The 27,386-nt window shown below is 41.9% G+C and overlaps 1 pseudogene; it reads right to left on the reverse strand.

Moving 5' to 3' along the window:
- Kat2b-ps (K(lysine) acetyltransferase 2B, pseudogene) lies at positions 12,007-22,869 on the reverse strand (annotated as a pseudogene).

Raw genomic sequence — 27,386 nt, forward strand, 5'->3', positions numbered from 1 at the left:
GGATATGCCTAAAACTCCACATGCTCTCTTCATAGAGACAGAAGTGCTACTGATCAACATCACCATTTTAATTTATTGGGCCATTTTTTTATTCCTTCGTGAAATTAAGTCCACCTTTTCTTTAAAGACTTCTTCAGCTAGTTGAATAGCTACATGTGTATTATGTGGATTTGTGCATGTGAAAGGCGGTATTCACAGAGGACAGAAAGGAGGGTCCTATCACTTGTAGCTTGAGTTCCATTTGACAGCCATCTGATTATTAGCTCTGAAACAGAACTTTGGTTCTCTGCAAAGTAGTGTGTGCTCTTCACCGGTGAAGAGTCTCTCTCAATCTATGGGATGTTTGTTTTAAGAATATGAAAGCATTTTAATTGTCGAAAAATCTCAGGTGAGTTTACTGGCCCTAAGGAACAAGGTCAGGGAACTGGAAATTCAGTCAGGGAGACGGGTTGTGGGGAAAGACAGGAAGAATGAGCCTGAGAGAGGTATGTTCTTTATTTTTTGTCTTCCTCTGTACTTTTTAGCCCAGCCTAGAAGTTCATGTTTCCCACCATAGCTGATAACTTTATTCACCTTCCCAAGATTGTGAACTGGACTTCTTTCCAGAGGGTGATTGTTGCATAGTCTTTAAATTTACATGCTTTATTCAATTTGGACAATAACAAGGATATTTAAACAAAGAACTCATGCTCTAAGTGTTCATTAAATATAGAGTAACAAATTATTTTATTGAGAGGTTACTATATAGAAAAGGGATATAATGAAGAGGCCGAAGGTGATAATTTTCTCTCTTCTTTTGATTACAACTGAAGACTTAAAATACATTTTTTTTTTGTACAGTAAATGGTTTATGGAGAAGAGGGACCTGCATCTCATTGGATATCTTTAAATAAATATGGGTACTTCATAGAGTTTTGGAGTACATTGGAATAAGGCTTTAGGGACATGTGGCATAACAGATGGATATAGAGGTTCCAGCAGTCATCTCTTTAAAGCATGACAAAAAGGTCAAGATTACAAAGCCAGACTATAAAGCCTGTTTAATTTGCACTATTGTTGTATTGTTCACTGTAGGCATGTATGGGTCCAAGGTGCCTTGTGTTCTGAATGTACTAGATGTTAATTATCTGTGATCCTTTTAATCGTCCTTCATAGTGGGTGTGTCTATGTTGCTCCCATTAGTTTAAATGTTTTGTGCTTGTAACTGTTCAGCCACACAGGTGTGCTGTACATGTAGCTCAGGCAAAGGACCAGGGAAAGAAGTGTCAAGAAAACTTTCATTTTAATGTAACATATTAATTTCACCAAGATCTTTGCTTCACTCATGAAATACCAGTGTCTTTCCATTTCTCCACCCATTGAACCTTCCTGACCTTGAACCTGGTAGTTAGGTTGGTAACAGTCAAAGACCACACTGAGAGAACATCCAGGTTTATAGGTATCCAGATTAGTAGCCTGTCCAGGGAGAAACCATGTAACAATGCCAAGCTGTGTTTCTGACTCCACTAGGCTCCTGTTCCCACAGTCCATCCAACTGTTTCCCATGTCAAGCTCAGTTTCCAAGATACCAGTCAGTGAACATCCTTTAGTTTCTAACCATCTGAGCAGTGTCAGAAGCCACAAGTTCTGGGTTCCCCAAGTGAGAGATGTGGTCCAAGCCTATTCTTTATTCAAATCCAGAACATTCCCATTTTACTGCCAGCAACAACAAAGTCTGGACACCTGGTCAAAGACTCAGCACTCCCCACATGTATGGCAGATATCTGTAGCAAAGTAGCTGGTCTTAGGCTGCCTTATTGCCCTCAGTGTATCCATGAGATCCTGACAAAGTTGGGCAAATCTTTCTACAGAGACTTGAGGAAATTCATCATAGCACTCTAGAGGGGCAGGGTATTGTTCCACATTCATCTTGCTCCAGTTGGCTGTGTGCTGCAAAAGGTCCTTCAGGAAGGGCGTGGAGAAGTCATTGTTGTAGTAGTTGACATTGGAGATCTGAGAGCATTGTTTGAATGCAGGTAGGAGGACACTGAGCTGGGAGTCCTTCATCCTACACCCCTGCAAATCCAGAGTCTCAAGAGTGCCTGCCACTTTCATGAGGAGACCTCTCAGATGCATAAGATCTAAATCCAGTAAGACCACACCTCTCAATTCCAGATGTTTTAGCTGAAAGAGGCTCTGACAGCAGGCGAAGGAATCCAAATCTCTCTGTGAAATCAGGGAGTAAGTAATGGAGAGTGTCTTCAAGGGTGTCATCAAGCACCTAGAGGTAAAGGAGACAGATGGTTAGTTCTGGCAAATGGCCTTGTAGAGGTTTGGCAGGGATATACAGAGTGGTAGAAGGAATCAGGTGCCCCAAGTTCAGTTTGACTAAGTGATTAAGGACATCATATATGATGCTTCCTGTTGGAAACTGTTCACAACTTATCTCCTGGCCTCACTCTAAGCCTGAAAACCAGTTCATCCCCTAACCCCAGAAAGCACACAGAAGAAATCCCATCCCAATAGAATTCTGACAGGATCTCAATATTTGCTGTGGGTTCACTGAATCTGCATTCTTTTTTTAAAAATTATTTTTATTAAAATTTTTTTATTACGTATTTTCCTCAATTACATTTCCAATGCTAACCCAAAAGTCCCCCATCCCCTCTCCCCCACTTCCCTACCCACCCACTCCCCCTTTTTGGCCCTGGCGTTCCCCTGTACTGGGGCATATAAAGTTTGCGTGTCCAGTGGGCCTCTCTTTCCAGTGATGGCCGTCTAGGCCATCTTTTGATACATATGCAGCTAGAGACACAAGCTCCAGGGTACTGGTTAGTTCATATTGTTGTTCCACCTATAGGGTTGCAGATCCCTTTAGCTCCTTGGGTACTTTCTCTAGCTCCTCCATTGGGGGCCCTGTGATCCATCCAATAGTTGACTGTGAGCATCCACTTCTGTGTTTGCTAGGCCCCAGCCTAGTCTCAAAAGGGACAGCTATATCAGGGTCCTTTCAGCAAACGCTTGCTAGTGTATGCAATGGTGTCATCGTTTGGAGGCTAATTATGGGATGGATCCCTGGATATGGCAGTCTCTAGATTGTCTATCCTTTTGTCTCAGCTCCAAACTTTGTCTCTGTAACTCCTTCCATGGGTGATTGTTCCCAATTCTAAGGGGCACAGTGTCCACACTTTGGTCTTCGTTCTACTTCAGTTTCATGTGTTTTGCAAATTGTATCTTATATCTCGGGTATACTAAGTTTCTGGGCTAATATCCACTTATCAGTGAGTACATATCATTTGAGTTTTTTTTGTGATTGTGTTACCTCACTCAGGATGATGCCCTCCAGGTCTATCCATTCATTCTTTTTAATAGCTGAGTAGTACTCCATTGTATAAATGTACCACATTTTTTTGTATCCATTCCTCTGTTGAGGGGCATCTGGGTTCTTTCCAGCTTCTGGCTATTATAAATAAGGCTGCTATGAACATAGTGAAGCATGTGTCCTTCTTACCGGTTGGGACATCTTCTGGATATATGCTCAGGAGAGGTATTGCGGGATCCTCCAGTAGTACTATGTCCAATTTTCTGAGGAACCGCCAGACTGATTTCCAGAGTGGTTGTACAAGCTTGCAATCCTACCAACAATGGAGAAGTGTTCCTCTTTCTCCACATCCTTGCCAGCATCTGCTGTCACCTGAATTTCTGATCTTAGCCATTCTGACTGGTGTGAGATGGAATCCCAGGGTTGTTTTCTATCATTCCCTCTGCAGTCATGCTTGCTCTCATTTATATCCCAAGCTCTACCTCCTGTCCCATGTATTCAGCAGTATTTGGGCTCAAAACATTTAACCCATGGGAACTGGGTGATGATAGAGGGCTGTTCTAACAGATCTGAGCATATAGCTCCTGTTCACCCTGTACTTGTGAGTCCCCCAACTCCTCACTACACACTTCCATTCCTCTTCAGTTTCCATTTGATTGGGCAGACATGATTCTAGGAAGAATTACAACTGATCCTTACTAGATCTGACCTACTCTTTACCTCAAATCACTTTCCTACTTCATGAGTGCTCATTTGAGACACTGATTTATCTTGTAAAATTTCCCTTTTATAACTGAGTATTCATGGAAACAGGACATAACTTCCAGTCTTTGGAGTCTCTAAATTTTTGTTCCTAGTGACAGGCTGGCATAATGTCCCCATAATCCTTATGAAAAGAGAGACAGATTTGCTCTGATAGCTGAACCATCTCTCCATTATGGCTTACCCTAGGACCTGATTCATCTGGAATCTGAGAAAATGGATGCAGAACATGAAGAGATGTTGGAGACAGTTGAATTTGGAGAACTGAGAAGTAAACGTGTTGATACACTTGACTTCGGTGACTCTTGTTCTATTGGGTAAATGGAAGTCGATCTTGTGGAGGGGTGCCAGGAAGACTTTTCAAAGATTTCTCATCTGCCCTAAATAGGAAGCAAAATGTGCCAACTCTAACAGAATCCATTCAGTATTTAGTTCTAATTTTGTGATGTCCTTTGGATCAAAAACATGGGAGATCTGTCTGAGAGCTTTTACTGGCAGAGCCCAAATCTTCATCTTTGTACAGCAGAAATATAGGGAGCCTTTTCTCTCCTGGGCCCACTTCAAGAACCATGCTTGTGCTTCATCAAGGCACGACCTGATGCACAGGTCAACTCTGACCTTCAGATGCTGCCTCAGTGCATATCTGAGATGGACCTTCACGGCTTGCTTTCCATCCAAGATCTCTGCTTAACAGTCACTGTCCTCTGAATCAGTGCATATGTTCCAGAAGTTATGGTGCACATTCTGCAGGTCGAGAAACTGTAGTTTTTTTCCTCCTGTAGGTGAAACATAAGAATGATGGCAGACCCTGAATTAGCTTTTAGTACATATATCTAAACTCATCTCTCTTCCCTGATAAAGTTTACAATTTTTTTCAGGACCTGATATCCAAGTTGGACTCAGGCTTGCTACTGAAGCTTTCCTGTGCTTCTGTACACATGAATACTTTTCTTTCAGTAAGGTACACTTTACTTCTCCTTACTTATATTACTAGTTCTTGTGGGAATGTCAGGGATAGGCTCATTCCACTGTGAGGCCACATTTACTCTAGTCCGTATTCAAGTCTAATCCATATCCAACTGTGCTCAGTACAAGTAAACAGTAGCTGTCAAGAACCCTGTATCCCTGCCTGATGATGCCATCAGAAGCATCTGATCCATTTATGACAAAGCTAATCTCCCTGACAATGTCTAATGTGTACTCCTTCTGCTCCCTTCTACAGGACTTGGAAATTGCTTACCTGGGGTGCAATCCTCTTGTTCGACAAATGTCTACTCCATCTAGCACAGCCTGCAATGTTTCTAGGTCAGGAGTCTTCATCAATGACCCCACAGGGAGACAGTGGAAAGGCCAGGTTATCACCAATGCCTTTATGAGCTTGATATGTCTCCCATCAAAGGCCTCCTTGAACAATGCTGGGAAGAGTCCATAGGACAGCTCCTCCAGATCAGATATGCCTAGAGCCTCCTCTCTCACCAGAGTCTGAATTGCCAGCTTCTGGAGTGTGGGTGGGTTATGAACACTCATCTTCCTTTTTTTTTTTTTTTAGCTTTTTTTTTTCTTTCCATTTTTTATTAGGTATTTAGCTCATTTACATTTCCAATGCTATACCAAAAGTCCCCCATATCCACCCACCCCCACTCCCCTACCCGCCCACTCCCCCTTTTTGGCCCTGGCGTTCCCCTGTTCTGGGGCATATAAAGTTTGTGTGTCCAAAGGGTCTCTCTTTCCAGTGATGGCTGACTAGGCCATCTTTTGATACATATGCAGCTAGAGTCAAGAGCTCCGGGGTACTGGTTAGTTCATAATGTTGATCCACCTATAGGGTTGCAGATCCCTTTAGCTCCTTGGGTACTTTCACTAGCTCCTCCATTGGGAGCCCTGTGATCCATCCATTAGCTGACTGTGGGCATCCACTTCTGTGTTTGCTAGGCCCCGGCATAGTCTCACAAGAGACAGCTACATCTGGGTCCTTTCGATAAAATCTTGCTAGTGTATGCAATGGTGTCAGCGTTTGGATGCTGATTATGGGGTGGATCCCTGGATAAGGCAGTCTCTACATGGTCCATCCTTTCATCTCAGCTCCAAACTTTGTCTCTGTAACTCCTTCCAAGGGTGTTTTGTTCCCACTTCTAAGGAGGGGCATAGTGTCCACACTTCAGTCTTCATTTTTCTTGAGTTTCATCTGTTTAGGAAATTGTATCTTATATCTTGGGTATCCTAGGTTTTGGGCTAATATCCACTTATCAGTGAGTACATATTGTGTGAGTTCCTTTGTGAATGTGTTACCTCACTCAGGATGATGCCCTCCAGGTCCATCCATTTGGCTAGGAATTTCATAAATTCATTCTTTTTAATAGCTGAGTAGTACTCCATTGTGTAGATGTACCACATTTTCTGTATCCATTCCTCTGTTGAGGGGCATCTGGGTTCTTTCCAGCTTCTGGCTATTATAAATAAGGCTGCTATGAACATAGTGGAGCATGTGTCCTTCTTACCAGTTGGGGCATCTTCTGGATATATGCCCAGGAGAGGTATTGCTGGATCCTCCCGTAGTACTATGTCCAATTTTCTGAGGAACCGCCAGACGGATTTCCAGAGTGGTTGTAAAAGCCTGCAATCCCACCAACAATGGAGGAGTGTTCCTCTTTCTCCACATCCTCGCCAGCATCTGCTGTCACCTGAATTTTTGATCTTAGACATTGTGACTGGTGTGAGGTGGAATCTCAGGGTTGTTTTGATTTGCATTTCCCTGATGATTAAGGATGTTGAACATTTTTTCAGGTGCTTCTCTTCCATTCGGTATTCCTCAGGTGAGAATTCTTTGTTCAGTTCTGAGCCCCAGTTTTTAATGGGGTTGTTTGATTTTCTGAAGTCCACCTTCTTAAGTTCTTTATATATGTTGGATATTAGTCCCCTATCTGATTTAGGATAGGTAAAGATCCTTTCCCAATCTGTTGGTGGTCTCTTTGTCTTATTGATGGTGTCTTTTGCCTTGCAGAAACTTTGGAGTTTCATTAGGTCCCATTTGTCAATTCTTGATCTTACAGCACAAGCCATTGCTGTTCTGTTCAGGAATTTTTCCCCTGTGCCCATATCTTCAAGGCTTTTCCCCACTTTCTCCTCTATAAGTTTCAGTGTCTCTGGTTTTATGTGAAGTTCTTTGATCCATTTAGATTTGACCTTAGTACAAGGAGATAAGTATGGATCGATTCGCATTCTTCTACATGATAACAACCAGTTGTGCCAGCACCATTTGTTGAAAATGCTGTCTTTCTTCCACTGGATGATTTTAGCTCCCTTGTCGAAGATCAAGTGACCATAGGTGTGTGGGTTCATTTCTGGGTCTTCAATTCTATTCCATTGGTCTACTTGTCTGTCTCTATACCAGTACCATGCAGTTTTTACCACATTTGCTCTGTAGTAAAGCTTTAGGTCAGGCATGGTGATTCCACCAGAGGTTCTTTTATCCTTGAGAAGAGTTTTTGCTATCCTAGGTTTTTTGTTATTCCAGATGCATTTGCAAATTGCTCCTTCTAATTCGTTGAAGAATTGAGTTGGAATTTTGATGGGGATTGCATTGAATCTGTAGATTGCTTTTGGCAAGATAGCCATTTTTACAATATTGATCCTGCCAATCCATGAGCATGGGAGATCTTTCCTTCTTCTGAGATCTTCTTTAATTTCTTTCTTCAGAGACTTGAAGTTTTTATCATACAGATCTTTCACTTCCTTAGTTAGAGTCACGCCAAGATATTTTATATTATTTGTGACTATTGAGAAGGGTGTTGTTTCCCTAATTTCTTTCTCAGCCTGTTTATTCTTTGTGTAGAGAAAGGCCATTGACTTGTTTGAGTTAATTTTATATCCAGCTACTTCACTGAAGCTGTTTATCAGGTTTAGGAGTTCTCTGGTGGAATTTTTAGGGTCACTTATATATACTATCATATCATCTGCAAAAAGTGATATTTTGACTTCCTCCTTTCCAATTTGTATCCCCTTGATCTCCTTTTGTTGTCGAATTGCTCTGGGTAATACTTCAAGTACTATGTTGAAAAGGTAGGGAGATAGTGGGCAGCCTTGTCTAGTCCCTGATTTTAGTGGGATTGCTTCCAGCTTCTCTCCATTTACTTTGATGTTGGCTACTGGTTTGCTGTAGATTGCTTTTATCATGTTTAGGTATGGGCCTTGAATTCCTGATCTTTCCAGAACTTTTATCATGAATGGGTGTTGGATCTTGTCAAATGCTTTTTCTGCATCCAACAAGATGATCATGTGGTTTTTGTCTTTGAGTTTATTTATATAGTGGATTACATTGATGGATTTTCGTATATTAAACCATCCCTGCATTCCTGGAATAAAACCTACTTGGTCAGGATGGATGATTGCTTTAATGTGTTCTTGGATTTGGTTAGCGAGAATTTTATTGAGGATTTTTGCATCGATATTCATAAGAGAAATTGGTCTGAAGTTCTCTATCTTTGTTGGGTCTTTCTGTGGTTTAGGTATCAGAGTAATAGTGGCTTCATAAAATGAGTTGGGTAGAGTACTTTCTACTTCTATCTTGTGAAAAAGTTTGTGCAGAACTGGAATTAGATCTTCTTTGAAGGTCTGATAGAACTCTGCACTAAATCCGTCTGGTCCTGGGCTTTTTTTGGCTGGGAGACTATTTATAACTGCTTCTATTTCTTTAGGGGATATGGGACTGTTTAGAAGGTCAACTTGATCCTGATTCAACTTTGGTACCTGGTATCTGTCCAGAAATTTGTCCATTTCGTCCAGGTCTTCCAGTTTTGTTGAGTATAGCCTTTTGTAGAAGGATCTGATGGTGTTTTGGATTTCTTCAGGATCTGTTGTTATGTCTCCCTTTTCAGTTCTGATTTTGTTAATTAGGATTTTGTCTCTGTGCCCTCTAGTGAGTCTAGCTAAGGGTTTATCTATCTTGTTGATTTTCTCAAAGAACCAACTCCTCGTTTGGTTAATTCTTTGAATAGTTCTTCTTGTTTCCACTTGGTTGATTTCACCCCTGAGTTTGATTATTTCCTGCCGTCTACTCCTCTTGGGTGAATTTGCTTCCTTTTTTTCTAGAGCTTTTAGATGTGTTGTCAAGCTGCTAGTATGTGCTGTCTCCCGTTTCTTCATGGAGGCACTCAGAGCTATGAGTTTCCCTCTTAGAAATGCTTTCATTGTGTCCCAAAGGTTTGGGTACGTTGTGGCTTCATTTTCATTAAACTCTAAAAAGTCTTTAATTTCTTTCTTTATTCCTTCCTTGACCAAGGTATCATTGAGAAGAGTGTTGTTCAGTTTCCACGTGAGTGTTGGCTTTCTGTTATTTTTTTTGTTATTGAAGATCAGCCTTAGTGCATGGTGATCTGATAGGATACATGGGACAATTTCAATATTTTTGAATCTGTTGAGGCCTGTTTTGTGACCTATTATGTGGTCAATTTTGGAGAAGGTACCATGAGGTGCTGAGAAGAAGGTATAACCTTTTGTTTTAGGATAAAATGTTCTGTAGATATCTGTCAGATCCATTTGTTTCATCACTTCTGTTAGTTTCAGTGTGTCCCTGTTTAGTTTCTGTTTCCATGATCTGTCCATTGGTGAAAGTGGTGTGTTGAAGTCTCCCACTATTATTGTGTGAGGTGCAATGTGTGCTTTGAGCTTTACTAAAGTTTCTTTAATGAATGTGGCTTCCCTTGTATTTGGCGCATAGATATTCAGAATTGAGAGTTCCTCTTGGAGGATTTTACCTTTGATGAGAACAAAGTGCCCCTCCTTGTCTTTTTTGATGACTTTGGGTTGGAAGTCAATCTTATCAGATATTAGGATGGCTACTCCAGCTTGTTTCTTCATACCATTTGCTTGGAAAATTGTTTTCCAGCCTTTTATTCTGAGGTAGTGTCTATCTTTTTCTCTGAGATGTGTCTCCTGTAAACAGCAAAATGTTGGGTCTTGTTTGTGTAGCCAGTTTGTTAGTCTATGTCTTTTTATTGGGGAGTTGAGACCATTGATGTTAAGAGATATTAAGGAAAAGTAATTGTTGCTTCCTGTTATTTTTGTTGTTAAAGTTGGCATTCTGTTCTTGTGGCTGTTTTCTTTTAGGTTTGTTGAGGGATTACCTTCTTGTTTTTTCTAGGGCATTGTTCCCGTTCTTGTATTGGTTTTTTTCTGTTATTAACCTTTGAAGGGCTGGATTCGTGGAGAGATAATGTGTGAATTTGGTTTTGTCGTGGAATACTGTGGTTTCTCCATCTATGGTAATTGAGAGTTTGGCTGGGTATAGTAGCCTGGGCTGGAATTTGTGTTCTCTTAGTGTCTGTATAACATCTGTCCAGGCTCTTCTGGCTTTCATAGTCTCTGGTGAAACATCCGGTGTAATTCTGATAGGCTTGCCTTTGTATGTTACTTGACCTTTTTCCCTTACCGCTTTTAGTATTCTATCTTTATTTAGTGCATTTGTTGTTCTGATTATTATGTGTCGGGAGGAATTTCTTTTCTGGTCCAGTCTATTTGGAGTTCTGTAGGCTTCTTGTATGTTCATAGGCATCTCTTTCTTTAGATTTGGGAAGTTTTCTTCAATTATTTTGTTGAAGATGTTTGCTGGTCCTTTGAGTTGAAAATCTTCATTCTCATCCACTCCTATTATCCGTAGGTTTGGTCTTCTCATTGTGTCCTGGATTTCCTGGATATTTTGAGTTAGGATCTTTTTGCATTTTCCATTTTCTTTGATTGTTGTGCCGATGTTCTCTATGGAATCTTCTGCACCTGAGATTCTCTCTTCCATCTCTTGTATTCTGTTGCTGATGCTCAAATCTATGGTTCCAGATTTCTTTCCTAGGGTTTCTATCTCCAGTGTTGCCTCACTTTGAGTTTTCTTTATTGTGTCTACTTCCCTTTTTAGGTCTAGTATGGTTTTGTTCATTTCCATCACCTGTTTGTATGTTTTTTCCTCTTTTTCTGTAAGGACTTCTACCTGTTTCATTGTGTTTTCCTGTTTTTCTTTAAGGACTTGTAACTCTTTAGCAGTGTTCTCCTGTATTTCTTTAAGTGATTTATTAAAGTCCTTCTTGATGTCCTCTACCATCATCATGAGATATGCTTTTAAATCTAGGTCTAGGTTTTCGGGTGTGTTGGGGTGCCCTGGACTGGGCGAAGTGGGAGTGCTGGGTTCTGATGATGGTGAGTGGTCTTGGTTCCTGTTAGTAGGATTCCTACGTTTACCTTTGGCCATCTGGTAATCTCTGGAGTTAGTTGTTATAGTTGACTCTGTTTAGAGATTGTTCTTCTGGTGATTCTGTTACCGTCTATCAGCAGACCTGGGAGACAGATTCTCTCCTCTGAGTTTCAGTGCTCAGAGCACTCTCTGCTGGCAAGCTCTCTTACAGGGAAGGTGCGCAGATATCTTGTTTTTGGACCTCCTCCTGGTCGAAGAAGAAGGCCCAAAACAGGGCCTTTCTCAGAAGCTGTGTTGCTTTGGCAGTTCCCAGAAGCTGTCAGCTTCTGTGGTGCAGACTCTCACCTGTGCAGACTAAATTCCTAAGTTCCAGGGAGTCCCGGAACCAAGATGGCAACCGCTGCTCCTGAGGCTGAGGCCGCCTCCTGAGCCAGGTGGACACCTGTCCTCTGGTCCGGATGGTGGCCAGCTGACTGCGGCCCGCCAAGGGTGCTGCCTCAGCGGCTCTGTGCTTCCGCCTCTCCCAGAAGCTGTCCGGTTCTCTGGCGCACCCTCTAACCTGTTCAGACTAATTTCCTAAGTTCTGCTGAGTCCCTGAACCCAGATGGCGACCGCTGCTACTGAGGCTGAGGCCGCCTCCCAAGCCAGGCAGACACCTGTCCTCTGGTCCGGACGGTGGCCGGTTGTCTGCGGCCCGCCCAGGCTGCTGCCTCAGCGGCTCTGTGCTTCTGCCCGTCCCAGAAGCTGTCCGGTTCTCTCTTCTTTTAGCTTTTCAAAACATACTTTAAAACTATATTAATTTTACAAATGTAAAGTTTTTGTTGGCCGTTAAAGCATTTGCAAAACCACATTCTACTTCTCCTTTATTGCACAATATCTATAAGAAAATATTAATTTCAAATTAGAAAACATAAAAATGCTTTCAATATAGAAGAGACCATCTGATTTTAAAGACAACACTTTTTAAGAATGTCTACCCAGGAAATAACAAACTTTCACTGGATACCAAACTGGACAGACGCTTCAGCGAAATTGGTACAAGCTGTTTTAAAACCAGTCTGAGACACTTAATGCAGCCTGTATTATCACTTTTTTTTCCATTTTTTATTAGGTATTTAGCTCATTTACATTTCCAATGCTATACCAAAAGTCCCCCATATCCACCCACCCCCACTCCCCTGCCCACCCACTCCCCCTTTTTGGCCCTGGTGTTCCCCTGTACTGGGGCATATAAAGTTTGCAAGTCCAATGGGCCTCTCTTTCCAGTGATGGCTGACTAGGCCATCTTTTGATATATATGCAGCTAGAGTCAAGAGCTCCGGGGTACTGGTTAGTTCATAATGTTGTTCCACCTATAGGGTTGCAGATCCCTTTAGCTCCTTGACTACTTTCTCTAGCTCCTCCATTGGGAGCCATATGATCCATCCATTAGCTGACTGTGAGCATCCACTTCTGTGTTTGCTAGGCCCCGGCATAGTCTCACAAGAGACAGCTACATCTGGGTCCTTTCAATAAAATCTTGCTAGTGTATGCAATGGTGTCAGCGTTTGGATGCTGATTATGGGGTGGATCCCTGGATATGGCAGTCTCTACATGGTCCATCCTTTCATCTCAGCTCCAAACTTTGTCTCTGTAACTCCTTCCATGGGTGTTTTGTTCCCAACTCTAAGGAGGGGCATAGTGTCCACACTTCAGTCTTCATTCTTCTTGAGTTTCATGTGTTTAGCAAATTATGTCTTATATCTTGGGTATCCTAGGTTTGGGGCTAATATCCACTTATCAGTGAGTACATATTGTGTGAGTTTCTTTGTGAATGTGTTACCTCACTCAGGATGATGCCCTCCAGGTCCATCCATTTGGCTAGGAATTTCATAAATTCATTCTTTTTAATAGCTGAGTAGTACTCCATTGTGTAGATGTACCACATTTTCTGCATCCATTCCTCTGTTGAGGGGCATCTAGGTTCTTTCCAGCTTCTGGCTCTTATAAATAAGGCTGCTATGAACATAGTGGAGCATGTGTCCTTCTTACCGGTTGGGGCATCTTCTGGATATATGCCCAGGAGAGGTATTGCTGGATCCTCCGGTAGTACTATGTCCAGTTTTCTGAGGAACCGCCAGACTGATTTCCAGAGTGGTTGTACAAGCCTGCACTCCCACCAACAATGGAGGAGTGTTCCTCTTTCTCCACATCCACGCCAGCATCTGCTGTCACCTGAATTTTTGATCTTAGCCATTCTGACTGGTGTGAGGTGGAATCTCAGGGTTGTTTTGATTTGCATTTCCCTGATGATTAAGGATGTTGAACATTTTTTCAGGTGCTTCTCTGCCATTCGGTATTCCTCAGGTGAGAATTCTTTGTTCAGTTCTGAGCCCCATTTTTTAATGGGGTTATTTGATTTTCTGAAGTCCACCTTCTTGAGTTCTTTATATATGTTGGATATTAGTCCCCTATCTGATTTAGGATAGGTAAAGATCCTTTCCCAATCTGTTGGTGGTCTTTTTGTCTTATTGACGGTGTCTTTTGCCTTGCAGAAACTTTGGAGTTTCATTAGGTCCCATTTGTCAATTCTTGATCTTACAGCACAAGCCATTGCTGTTCTGTTCAGGAATTTTTCCCCTGTGCCCATATCTTCAAGGATTTTCCCCACTTACTCCTCTATAAGTTTCAGTGTCTCTGGTTTTATGTGAAGTTCCTTGATCCACTTAGATTTGACCTTAGTACAAGGAGATAAGTATGGATCAATTCGCATTCTTCTACACGATAACAACCAGTTGTGCCAGCACCAATTGTTGAAAATGCTGTCTTTCTTCCACTGGATGGTTTTAGCTCCCTTGTCGAAGATCAAGTGACCATAGGTGTGTGGGTTCATTTCTGGGTCTTCAATTCTATTCCATTTGTCTACTTGTCTGTCTCTATACCAGTACCAGGCAGTTTTTATCACAATTGCTCTGTAGTAAAGCTTTAGGTCTGGCATGGTGATTCCGCCAGATGTTCTTTTATCCTTGAGAAGACTTTTTGCTATCCTAGGTTTTTTGTTATTCTAGACAAATTTGCAAATTGCTCCTTCCAATTCGTTGAAGAATTGAGTTGGAATTTTGATGGGGATTGCATTGAATCTGTAGATTGCTTTTGGCAAGATAGCCATTTTTACAATGTTGATCCTGCCAATCCATGAGCATGGGAGATCTTTCCAACTTCTGAGATCTTCCTTAATTTCTTTCTTCAGAGATTTGAAGTTTTTATCATACAGATCTTTCATTCACTTCCTTAGTTAGAGTCACGCCAAGATATTTTATATTATTTGTGACTATTGAGAAGGGTGTTGTTTCCCTAATTTCTTTCTCAGCCTGTTTATTCTTTGTATAGAGAAAGGCCATTGACTTGTTTGAGTTTATTTTATATCCAGCTACTTCACCGAAGCTATTTATCAGGTTTAGGAGTTCTCTGGTAGAATTTTTAGGGTCACTTATATATACTATCATATCATCTGCAAAAAGTGATATTTTGACTTCCTCCTTTCCAATTTGTATCCCCTTGATTTCCTTTTGTTGTCGAATTGCTCTGGCTAATACTTCAAGTACTATGTTGAAAAGGTAGGGAGAAAGTGGGCAGCCTTGTCTAGTCCCTGATTTTAGTGGGATTGCTTCCAGCTTCTCTCCATTTACTTTGATGTTGGCTACTGGTTTGCTGTAGATTGCTTTTATCATGTTTAGGTATGGGCCTTGAATTCCTGATCTTTCCAAAACTTTTATCATGAATGGGTTTTGGATCTTGTCAAATGCTTTTTCTGCATCTAACGAGATGATCATGTGGTTTTTGTCTTTGAGTTTGTTTATATAATGGATTACATTGATGGATTTTCATATATTAAACCATCCCTGCATCCCTGGAATAAAACCTACTTGGTCAGGATGGATGATTGCTTTAATGTGTTCTTGGATTCGGTTAGCGAGAATTTTATTGAGGATTTTTGCATCGATATTCATAAGAGAAATTGGTCTGAAGTTCTCTATCTTTGTTGGGTCTTTCTGTGGTTTAGGTATCAGAGTAATAGTGGCTTCATAAAATGAGTTGGGTAGAGTACCTTCTACTTCTATTTTGTGAAATAGTTTGTGCAGAACTGGAATTAGATCTTCTTTGAAGGTCTGATAGAACTCTGCACTAAACCCATCTGGTCCTGGGCTTTTTTTGGTTGGGAGACTATTAATAACTGCTTCTATTTCTTTAGGTGATATGGGACTGTTTAGATGATCAACTTGATCCTGATTCAACTTTGGTACCTGGTATCTGTCCAGAAATTTGTCCATTTCGTCCAGGTTTTCCAGTTTTGTTGAGTATAGCCTTTTGTAGAAGGATCTGATGGTGTTTAGGATTTCTTCAGGATCTGTTGTTATATCTCCCTTTTCATTTCTGATTTTGTTAATTAGGATTTTGTCCCTGTGCCCTTTAGTGAGTCTAGCTAAGGGTTTATCTATCTTGTTGATTTTCTCAAAGAACCAACTCCTCGTTTGGTTAATTCTTTGAATAGTTCTTCTTGTTTCCACTTGGTTGATTTCACCCCTGAGTTTGATTATTTCCTGCCGTCTACTCCTCTTGAGTGAATTTGCTTCCTTTTTTTCTAGGGCTTTTAGATGTATTGTCAAGCTGCTAGTATGTGCTGTCTCCCGTTTCTTCTTGGAGGCACCCAGAGCTATGAGTTTCCCTCTTAGAAATGCTTTCATTGTGTCCCATAGGTTTGGGTACGTTGTGGCTTCATTTTCATTAAACTCTAAAAAGTCTTTAATTTCTTTCTTTATTCCTTCCTTGACCAAGGTATCATTGAGAAGAGTGTTATTCAGTTTCCACGTGAATGTTGGCTTTCCATTATTTATGTTGTTATTGAAGATCAGTCTTAGGCCATGGTGGTCTGACAGGATACATGGGACAATTTCTATCTTTTTGTAGCTATTGAGGCCTGTTTTGTGACCAATTATATGGTCAATTTTGGAGAAGGTCCCGTGAGGTGCTGAGAAGAAGGTATATCCTTTTGTTTTAGGATAAAATGTTCTGTAGATATCTGTCAGGTCCATTTGTTTCATAACTTCTGTTAGTTTCACTATGTCCCTGTGTAGTTTCTGTTTCCACGATCTGTCCTTTGAAGAAAGTGGTGTGTTGAAGTCTCCCACTATTATTGTGTGAGGTGCAATGTATGCTTTGAGCTTTACTAAAGTGTCTCTAACGAATGTGGCTGCCCTTGCATTTGGTGCGTAGATATTCAGAATTGAGAGTTCCTCTTGGAGGATTTTACCTTTGATGAGTATGAAGTGTCCCTCCTTGTCTTTTTTGATAACTTTGGGTTGGAAGTCGATTTTATCCGATATTAAAATGGCTACTCCAGCTTGTTTCTTCAGTCCATTTGCTTGGAAAATTGTTTTCCAGCCTTTCACTCTGAGGTAGTGTCTGTCTTTTTCCCTGAGATGGGTTTCCTGTAAGCAGCAGAATGTTGGGTCCTGTTTGTGTAGCCAGTCTGTTAGTCTATGTCTTTTTATTGGGGAATTGAGTCCATTGATATTAAGAGATATTAAGGAAAAGTAATTGTTGCTCCCTTTTATTTTTGTTGTTAGAGTTGGCATTCTGTTCTTGTGGCTGTCTTCTTTTTGTTTTGTTGAATGATTACTTTCTTGGTTGTTCTAGGGCGTGATTTCCGTCCTTGTATTGCTTCTTTTCTGTTATTATCCTTTGAAGGGCTGGATTTGTGGAAAGATATTGTGTGAATTTGTTTTTGTCGTGGAATACTTTGGTTTCTCCATCTATGGTAATTGAGAGTTTGGCCGGGTATAGTAGCCTGGGCTGGCATTTGTGTTCTCTTAGTGTCTGTATAACATCTGTCCAGGCTCTTCTGGCTTTCATAGTCTCTGGTGAAAAGTCTGGTGTAATTCTGATAGGCCTTCCTTTATATGTTACTTGACCTTTCTCCCTTACTGCTTTTAATATTCTATCTTTATTTAGTGCATTTGTTGTTCTGATTATTATGTGTCGGGAGGAATTTCTTTTCTGGTCCAGTCTATTTGGAGTTCTGTAGGCTTCTTGTATGATCATGGGCATCTCTTTTTTTATGTTTGGGAAGTTTTCTTCTATTATTTTGTTGAAGATATTAGCTGGCCCTTTAAGTTGAAAATCTTCATTCTCATCAATTCCTATTATCCGTAGGTTTGGTCTTCTCATTGTGTCCTGCATTACCTGGATGTTTTGAGTTAGGATCCTTTTGCATTTTGTATTTTCTTTGACTGTTGTGTCGATGTTCTCTATGGAATCTTCTGCACCTGAGATTCTCTCTTCCATTTCTTGTATTCTGTTGCTGATGCTCGCATCTATGGTTCCAGATCTCTTTCCTAGGGTTTCTATCTCCAGCGTTGCCTCGCTTTGGGTTTTCTTTATTGTGTCTACTTCCCCTTTTAGTTCTAATATGGTTTTGTTCATTTCCATCACCTGTTTGGATGTGTTTTCCTGTTTTTCTTTAATGATTTCTACCTGTTTATCTATGTCTTCCTGTTTTTCTTTAAGGACTTGTAACTCTTTAGCAGTGCTCTCCTGTAATTCTTTAAGCGACTTATGAAAGTCCTTCTTGATGTCCTCTATCATCATCATGAGAAATGTTTTTAAATCTGGGTCTAGATTTTCGGTTGTGTTGGGGTGCCCAGGACTAGGTGGGGTGGGAGTGCTGCGTTCTGATGATGGTGAGTGGTCTTGATTTCTGTTAGTAGGATTCTTACGTTTGCCTTTCGCCATTTGGTAATCTCTGAAGCTAGCTGTTTTAGTTGTCACTGTTAAGAGCTTGTTCTTCAGGTGTCTCTGTTAGCCTTTATAAGCAGACCAGAGGTCTTAGGATCCCGTGGGGAGTCCCGTGTGGGCCCTTGCGGGTGTTGGGCAAGACTCTGCTGGCAAGGTAGCCCAGGGCTCGAGCCGAGGGGAAGGGACTTGTGCCCCAGATCAGGCCCGGGTAGCCTGCTTCCCTATGTACCTCAGTCTCAGGTTCCGCGCGATTGGATTGGGGCAGGCGCTGTGTTCCACTCACCAGAGGTCTTAGGATCCCGTGGGGAGTCCCGTGTGGGCCCTTGCGGGTGTTGGGCAAGACTCTGCTGGCAAGCGTATTATGACTCTTCATTAATAGTCTAGATGCAACTTAAAGTATTCTTTACATTTCCCAATGTTGAGGCATCTTCAGTGTGATCTTCAGTGAACACTATGACCACATAGCATGCCTCCATTTTAGAAGCAGCGCTCGGGAGCAATGCCAGGGTATTTTCCTTCAAGCACACTACCTCTGCAAGCTATTTTTAATGACTATTAGTGACCCAGTATGATTTATGCTGATAGAAAACATACATTAAATACATTTTTAAAACGTCATCCTTTACAAAAAAAAAATCAGTTTATAAGTTTGCATCATAAAAATTAGTGTCGAGACCATTAAGGTGGCCTTCATTCAATATGGTTGTATATTAGTTGGTTTTTCCCAGAGTTGGGCTGGCAGGTGTCCCACTTTTCTATGTAGTGTAATTAGGAAATAAATCCAAGCACTAAGCTGGAGTGCCAAGGAAAAAATGGTTAATAAGATTGTACAGCGAATGTTAGTGGTATATAACCCGGGACCAATAAAACAACGCAGGTGTTAAAATACTGGCCTAAACTTTGGTGAGAATTCAGTTCACCTCAGACAAACATAAATCTGGAAGTGGAAATGGGAAATGTTCACATAGACACTGCTGATGGGGTTTAATGTACCAAAAAATACAAAGAATCCTTACATATTGAAGCAAGGCTCCCTTGGGTTCATGTTTAGGCCACATGTCTTAGTAATAACTCAACCTCAAATATTTTTAAGCTAACACCTTTGTGGCCTGGGAATGGATCTTTAGAAGTTGGGACCTGCACAAGCAAAGTCAAATATGAGATGGACACATATCTGCCAAGATATTACTAAATAGTGGTTGTGCACTCTCAAGTCTGTAATAGGTAGACAGAATGATCATAGCCCCAGGAGCTTATAAAAAGTCCCTTCCTTAGGAGTCATAGCAGCCACTGTTGTGGAAGCCGCATTTTTTCAGAACTGCTCAAATCACCTCATCTAGATGAGTGTTTTAAAAATATGTACTTATAAAAAGTCTACAATGAGACTTCAAACATCACACAGTTCATTCACAGCACAGGTATATCACAGACCCTTTAAAGTCCTTCAGAATAAAATAAACTCTCATGTCCTATTAGATAAAAATGGAGACATTCATGGTCAAACTTTTCTCTAGATTACCCCAAATCTTTTTTTAAAATATTTTTATTAGGTATTTTCCTCATTTACATTTCCAATGCTATCCCAAAAGTCCCCCATACCCTCCCCCCAACTCCCCTACCCATCCACTCCCACTTTTTGGCCCTGGCATTCCCCTGTACTGGGGCATATAAAGTTTGCATGACCAATGGGCCTCTCTTTCCAGTGATGGCTGACTAGGCCATCTTTTGATATATATGCAGCTAGAGACACAAGCTGCAGGGTACTGGTTAGTTCATATTGTTCCACCTATAGGGTTGCAGATCCCTTTAGCTCCTTGGGTAATTTCTCTAGCTCCTCCACTGGCGGCCCTGTGATCTATCCAATAGCTGACTGTGAGCATCCACTTCTGTGTTTGCTAGGCCCCAGCATAGTCTCACAAGAGACAGCTATATCAGGGTCCTTTCAGCAAAATCTTGCTAGTGTATGCAATGGTGTCAGTGTTTGGAGGCTGATTATGGGATGGATCCCTGGATATGGCAGTCTCTAGATGGATTACCCCAAATCTTGGTACTGTGTGCAATTTCCTCACATACAAGTTTTGAGGAAGCCCCTGATCATCTACCATGCAATAGTCAGCTACTGGACATGCCAGAGAAAAATTACATGATAGTAGTAAATAGATTAAAATCTATTGTGCAAAATAAAAAAAAATCTATGATTTCCATTTAAATACGTCTTTGAAAAGCTAAAAGGAGGTTTTGCTTGTTTTTCAAAAGTGGTAATTATTACAAGTCTCTTCAACACATGATGTACAATTAAAAACAAAAACAAAAGCAACCAAAAACCTAAATCACCTGTTTTAGGCACACTGCTGATGTGTGTCTAAGGGAAAGAAATCACTTGTCAATCAACCCTGCTTCCTTAATTTTACTGAAGAAGAACTTCTCCAGGATGCTGGCACATTTGTAGACCTCGCTCTCGGGCGGGTTGTACTCCTTGCAGTTGGTGAACACTCGTTGCAAGTCCGCCATGAATAACTTCTTAGACACATAGTACCTGTTCCTGAGGCGTTCACTCATGGTTTTCAGATCCATGGGGAACCTTATAACTTCATAATATCCCGGAGCTTCTGTTCTCTTCACTGGTTCCAGAAAAGGCCAAGCACTTTGATGGCTCTTCACCTGCTGCAGGATGTTCTTGAGGGTGCTGTAAAGCTGCTCAGGGTCTTTGGGCTCTTTACTTTTCTCTTTTCTACTTGGTTTCCAGCCTGTCTCTCTGATTCCAGGAATGCTTTCAATAGGAATCTGCCGAACTCCATCTTTGAAACACGAAAGTCCAGGGTAGACTTTTCCAATTTGAGCTTGTTTTCTTTCTGTCAGCTTTTTAGTGATCTCCTTTTGCTTTTTAATGATGACAGAGAACTCTGTGTATGGGATGTGAGGGTTCAGTTCACATCCCATCAAAGTGGCTCCTTCATAATCCTTGATGTAGCCAGCATATTTGGTTTTAGGTATTTTGATTTCTTTGGAGAAACCCTGCTTCTTGAAATAGCCGATAGCATGGTCATCTGCATATGTGAGGAAGTTCAGGATCTCGTGCTTTACGTGGTATTCTTTGAGATGGTTCATCAGATGGGTTCCATAGCCCTTGACCTGTTCCTCTGAGGTTACTGCACAGAAAACAATCTCTGTGAATCCCTGGGATGGAAACATCTGGAAACAGATACCACCAATGACACGGCCATCTTTAATTAAAGCAAGGGTTTTGTGTTTTGGGTCAAAGACGAGCCGTGTGATGTACTCTTTGGGCATTCTGGGCAGCTGGTGGGAAAACACATTCTGGAGGCCCACGAGCCACATCAGGATCTTCTTGTTTGGTTTCTGGTTCAGGGAGTTGCTCACCACGTGGAATTCAATGACACCTCTGCGTTCTTCCAGCCGTGCAGCCTCATCTCTGGCCGAAAGGGCTGACAGAAAATTGGTCTCTGGTCCAAGCATCCCTGCAGGGTCTGTGATGGTAGACATGACCTCATTGATTAATTCCACAGGAATATCCCCCATCACTCGAGATCTCTTGGTCTCCTTGGGAACATGAGAGTTGTTCATTTTCCTCTTTTTTCCTGGGTTTGCTTCAAGCCCAGAAGAGCTTCTGCATCCAGGACTTGTTCTCCCTCCATTGATCTGCTCATGGGAAGTGGAATTTGAACTGAACAATGCTTTCCTAGTAACAGGAGGACAGACCACTGTTTGGATTCCTAGGGAGCTGGTTCTGGAAGAGGCTGAGAGAAAATCCTGATCCCAGATAGGGGAATTTTGACTATACACTTCTTCTTCCAACATGTACAGAAACTTTGGGAAATGTGTGAGGATTAGTGTTCGTTCCTCAAGAGGCAGTTTGTCTTTTTCCTGTCTGGCTTGTTCCAAGAGTTGTCGTCTCATGATGGTGAAGATGGAGCGAAGCAATGTTCTCCCAAACACCTTTGTGGTTTCGTACCGGGGTAAACTGTCACAGAACTGCGGTACATTGCAGTAGCACAACCACCTTGTGTAGTTTTCCTTGTATCCAGAGATGTCATCATTGGGAGCCTGTAGTCTTCGCTGAGATGGAGCCTCCAGATGCCAGTAGTTGATGCGGTTCAGAAACATCTTGGCCAACTGGATCGTTGTCTGCCTCTCTTTCGATGGCAAGTGACTAAACTTGTACTGCACAAAGTTGTTCACACCCTGTTCAATACTGGGCTGTTCAAATGGTGGCTTCTTCTCCAAGAAGCCTTCAACCACAGGTTTTCCTCTTTGTAAAACTGACCTTCTCAAGAGCTTGAATAGGTAGAAATAAACTTGTTTGGTATCTGCATCGTCTTCTTTGTGGACGCAGGTTAAGAGGTACTCCACATCGACCACAATTCCCAGGAGTCTGTTCATTTCTTCCTCTGACACATTGTCCAAGTGAGAAACATGAGCATCAAGGGCATGGCTACAGCTTCGACAGGATTCTGTCAAATTGACGATTAACTGCTGGAGGTCTCCTCTTGGTGGAATAGGAGAGGGGTTAGGGTTCTTCCAGCCATTGCATTTACAGGACTCCTCTGCGTTGCAGGCAGAGTACACACTGAGTTTCTCCAGCTTCTTTGCCAGTGGAGCAGAATGCAGCTGTGCCTTCTTCTCAGCGATCCAGGCCGAGTCCCCTCCTCCTGGTCCCTTGGACATGCCTGCTGCAGCCACCGTGGTCGCTGGCCCGCAGGAAGCAGAGCTCCCAGCAGTGGTGGCCAGGGTCCAGGGGGAACCGTGCGGGGGCGCGGGAGGCAGTGCTGGGGGCCCGGCCCGGCCAGCCTCGACCATGCCGCCCTGACTGTCACCCGCAGCGGGCAGGGTCCCCCGAACACTCATCTTCTAAAGGTCTCCAATTAGAAGGATCCTGGGGAAGGAGTCAGAAATGAATATACGTTTAAGATAAAGTTTATAAAACTTCCTCACCATCCCATCTACCATTAAGCTTCTGAGTTACTGCTCATGCAATGGTAGAGACATCAATTTACCTCTTCATCCTAAGAGGTGATAGAAAGACAGTCCCCCACACTGGCATCATGGCAGACTCTCATCACCCAAATGGGTATCTAATTTTTGGATCAAAAATTTTGTTTGTGATCCACTCTTTAAAAAAAAAAGCATGAAAGAAATATTGAATTGACAAGAATCACAGGACTTAATGTGGATGGCCAGAGGGAGCACAAGGAGAGATAGAACCTTAAGAGACCAGTCCCAGTGGATAGGCATGGTCCCCAGGTGAGGGAAGGACCCAGTTACCCATCTCAAAATTTTTAACCTAGAATTGTTCCCATCTAAAGAAAAACTTGGACAAAAAATGAAGCAGAGATTGAAGGAAAGACCATCCAGAGACTGCCTACCCTGGGATCCATCCCATCAGCAGACACCAATCCCTGACACTATAGTTGTTGCCAAGATGTGCTTACAGACAGGAACCTGGTATGGCTGTTCTCTGAGAGGCTGTGCCAGCATGTAAGACAATTGCAGACACTTATAGGCAACCATTGGACTGAACCAAGGGAACCCAATGGAAGGCTTAGGGAAGAACAGAAGAGGTGAAGGACATTGAAATCCCATAGAAAGAACAACATTATCCAATAACTTGACACCTCAGAACCCTGATGGATGAAACCACCACCCAAAGTTTGTACATGGGTATATCCATGGCTCTGGATAAATATGTAGCTGATGATTGAATTATCTGGTATCCATGGAAAGGGAGATGCTTGGTCCTCTGGAGGCTTGTTGCCCCTGGGAATGGGCATGCTAGAGGGGTTATTGGGGACTGGGTGTGTGTGTAAGGGAGTATTGTCTTAGAGTCAAAGTGGATAGATGATGGTCAGGGGCTGGCAAAGGAAAGACTGGGAAAGAGAACAACAATTCAAATGTAATTAAATAATCAACAAAAAAGGAAAAAGAAAAAAGAAAAAAACCCAAAACAACCAACAAAACAAAAATTCAACAAACAACAATCATGGAAAAAATGAACACAAAAAACCCTTGTGTCTTGGATCAATATTGACCCCTAAGCATGATGATGGCAATGGGTTCCTATAATTTTCAAGGTTTCCTGGGTCCCTAATGAAGACCATATCAAAAGAAATCAAAGCTATGTGAAAGCGATGTAGGGCAAAGCCTAAGGTAAGACATTGAGTAGGTACTCTAAGTGTAACTCCAGCTATTGTGAGTTAAATGTGTTCAAAGATACATGGTCTTCAGGTTTCCAGTGTGAGCCAGTGACTCACAAAAACAAACACAAACATTTGAGTGAATGGAAATGTGAGGGAACACACTAGCAATCTTTGCAGTGAGGAGGCTTATGAGTAAGGAGGTTCTTGCTTTTCAGCCTAACCAATGCCACATGGCCATTTCTAGGAGAGCTTAAACAAAATACAAAGACCTTCTTTAAAAAAAAAATAACAATAATAATGAAGTCAACTGGTTAACATATATGTTTGTGATGAAGCTAAAACTTCATTTGGAATTAAATACCAGATGTTCAATGTGTTCCTGTAAGGAGATAGAAATTAACATTTTTTGGTCATATATTGGAGTCTAAAGGTTTCTACATCCAACCGCACGACCCAGGGGAATATCCTTACCTACTAGCTCTGAACAATGTAGATAGGTCTCTCAGTGCTGGCCAAATGATGCAGTTATTCAGGTTGCAGTTCTCTGAATGTGTTCTCTGGCTCCACTGAAGCCTTTATATACTTCTCTGCTCACCCCTCCCTTTTCTAGCCACACCCTCCAATCCCAAAGTGGAATTGGATTAGATGGTTAAACTCCACCCTTTTAATTCTATTTGTAACATGCAGCCTTTTCAGATATTGAATCAGAGCTCTCAACCTCATTTGACAGCTCATGTGGGGAGGTTATGGAACAAAGGGAACACATCTCTATTGTTGGAGAGAGTGCAAACTTGCACAACCACTTGTAAATTAATCTGGCAGTTTCTCAAAAATTTGAGATTCAATTTAACTTCTAGAGACAGATTTACCACTTCCAGACAGAAAGCCAAAGAGGACCCACAATACCACAAAGATACTTGCTTGACTATGTCCATAGTAGCCATCGTTCTACTGAAGATATCTTAAGGCCTTCTAAAACACAGCAGAACTGATGCACATATGAATTCAGAGAGCTTGAAGCAGCGGGCACAGGGCATGCACAGATTTGTACCACATGACAGTATTGAGAGAAGCTCCCATTCCTAACCCAGAAGCTGTCTCCAATCTATAAACAAATGAAACACTAACCTTGTTAAATGGAAATTTCTTTTCCCCCCTTTTTTTTGGGGGGGGGTTCGAGACAGGGTTTCTCTGTGTAGCCCCGGCTGTCCTGGAGTGAGTCCTACTCACTCTGTAGACCAGGCTGGCCTATAACTCAGAAATCTGCCTGCCTCTGCCTCCCAAGTGCTGGGATTAAAGGTGTGTGCCACCACTGCCTGGAGTTAAATGGAAATTTCCTGTGGATGCAAATCTCTTTTTTTTTTTTTTTTGGTTTTTCGAGACAGGGTTTCTCTCTATAACTCTGGCTGTCCTGGAACTCACTTTGAAGACCAGGCTGGCCTTGAACTCAGAAATCTGCCTGCCTCTGCCTCCCGAGTGCTGGGATTAAAGGTGTGGGCCACCACACCTGGTGCAGATCTCACTCTTAATGGGAGACTGATTGACCAGTTGTAGGTAGGAAAACAAAACAAACTCCAAAGACTTTTTAGCAAATCTGAGTGTTAGAAAGTTGTGTCATGTACTTTTGTTTATTTATATTGTTTTGCTTTTAGATTATAAGTTCTTTGTTTGTCTATTACAGCTACCATTTTCCTGTTTTTATGCAATGTCTGTGTCTTTGAATGTATTCTGTATTTCTTTGGGATTTGTTTTTGCTGTTGTTGTTGATGATTCTACTTAAGTTTTTTGATGGGGTGGGATTGGCTCTTGTGTGTTTTTCTTTTCTTTTGATTTTCTGTTGCTCTTTTTGTTTATTTGTTCATTTCTCTGTTTGTTTTTCAAGCAGGGTCTCATTGTATGTTAAACTGTTCTGTAACTCACTTGCTAGGCCAGGCTGGAGGTGGTCCTGCCTCTTCCTCCCCTGTCCTGGCAGTACACTTGTGTTCTGCCACACATGTTTCTGGATTCTTTAAGTGCCTGTTTCTTTTCTCAGAAGAGATACAAAGGGTGTGGATTGAGATGGAAAATAATGTGGGAATGACCTCAGAGGAGTTGGGGGAGTTGAAGCCATAACCACAACACATTGTATGAAAAAAATATTTTCAGTAAGGAAAAAGCTTAGAAAAGGGGAGGGAGATATGACTGAATAGTTAGAGTGAAAGATCCTGACAGAATGTAAAAGGTCACAGAAGCCCTGAAATTGGTAAGATAGATGTCACTGTTAGCAGAACTAGCTTCACTGATTTAGAAAAATAGATGCGCACAATGCTCTGGCCACTCCTTGAACCCGTGTGTCTGCCAATGTTTTGACCGTTCCTTGAACCCATGTGTGTGCCCACTGATGAAGCCCATTGCCAGGTGTTTGTGATATTGGTTGCTGAGAAAGAGTCAGAAAATCTCCCCAGCAACCACAGCCCGGCCAATCCTGAGTTGGTACACCTGCACCAGACTCTTTCCTTCCCATACCCATTTCTTGAGAATAGACATTGTTTAGATCTGGAAATCCCCTACTCTCCCCCTTCTCCTTTCCCCACTGAGGGCCTATAAAAATTGGGACCTCTTTCCCCTCGAGGTCGACTCCTCTACCCCTGCGTGGGATATGAGTCGTCCCCAGAGCTCTGGCTTTCCCCGAATAAAGCCTCATGTGGTTTGCAACAAGCTCGGTCTATCGTGAGTTCTTGAGTGTCCACTATTGTCCTGAGGCCTGAGTGAGGGGCTCCTCTCAGAGTCTTTCAAGAGCACTGGCTTCTCTAACAGATACCTCAGGATCATTTCTAGGCTTCTATGTGTCAGCTCCTGTGTCTTTATCCCCCATGCTCCTAACTCCTGAACCATCTCTTTATCCCATTTGTGGTTAACATGAAGGAGTGTAAGCTTAGCACATTGTCTACAGATAATGCCACCGAGACAGGAACTAGACAGGCTTAAAGCTCATACAACACAAAGAGGCAGAGATAGGGTTTTCTTTAACTGGTGTGTAGACAGGATTATAGATGGAAACTATTTCACCTAGCAAGCCATAACAAATACTATGGGGGTTCATTACAGGAAAGGATCTCAATATCCAGACTTGATAAGTGAGATAGTACAATTTTAGAAGCTTGAAAGTTGGGAGTTATAGCACTCTTGATCATGAGAGAGCCCCCAACATGGAGAAGACCAGTGGCTCCTTGAATGA

The sequence above is a fragment of the Mus musculus genome, chromosome 5 (assembly GCF_000001635.26).
Source record: "Mus musculus strain C57BL/6J chromosome 5, GRCm38.p6 C57BL/6J".
Lineage (NCBI taxonomy): Eukaryota > Metazoa > Chordata > Mammalia > Rodentia > Muridae > Mus > Mus musculus.